The sequence below is a fragment of the Ciconia boyciana genome, chromosome 7, assembly GCF_034638445.1.
Source record: "Ciconia boyciana chromosome 7, ASM3463844v1, whole genome shotgun sequence".
Classification (NCBI taxonomy): domain Eukaryota; kingdom Metazoa; phylum Chordata; class Aves; order Ciconiiformes; family Ciconiidae; genus Ciconia; species Ciconia boyciana.
In genome coordinates this window covers 11,469,858-11,470,205 of record NC_132940.1, presented here as the reverse complement: position 1 = coordinate 11,470,205, position 348 = coordinate 11,469,858, and positions in this window count along the sequence as shown.

Below are 348 nucleotides of genomic sequence, written 5' to 3'. Positions count from 1 at the left end.
GGTAAATCTGTGTTCTTTGTGCTTCTGGCAATATAGTTATGTCAGGCAGAACGGTGTACAAATATTTAATAACATATCCTTTCCTACTACAGTAACTTTGGAGTGAATTGGATTGGTTCTTACTGGCTTTCTCTTAGCCAGGTCACTGAGATCCACAGCTGCAGCTAGTAATTTTCTTTCCTTGCTGGCTGGAGTATAATGGTCTTTGTCTTAGAAAATTGAAGCTTGAGAACCTGTTTGACTTATCTCTTGGGACAAGACTAGACATGGTGAGGAACGGATCATTCTTGGATCTTGAGGCATTGTGAAGACACTCTTATTTTCGGCATTTGCAAATGTCAAACAAGT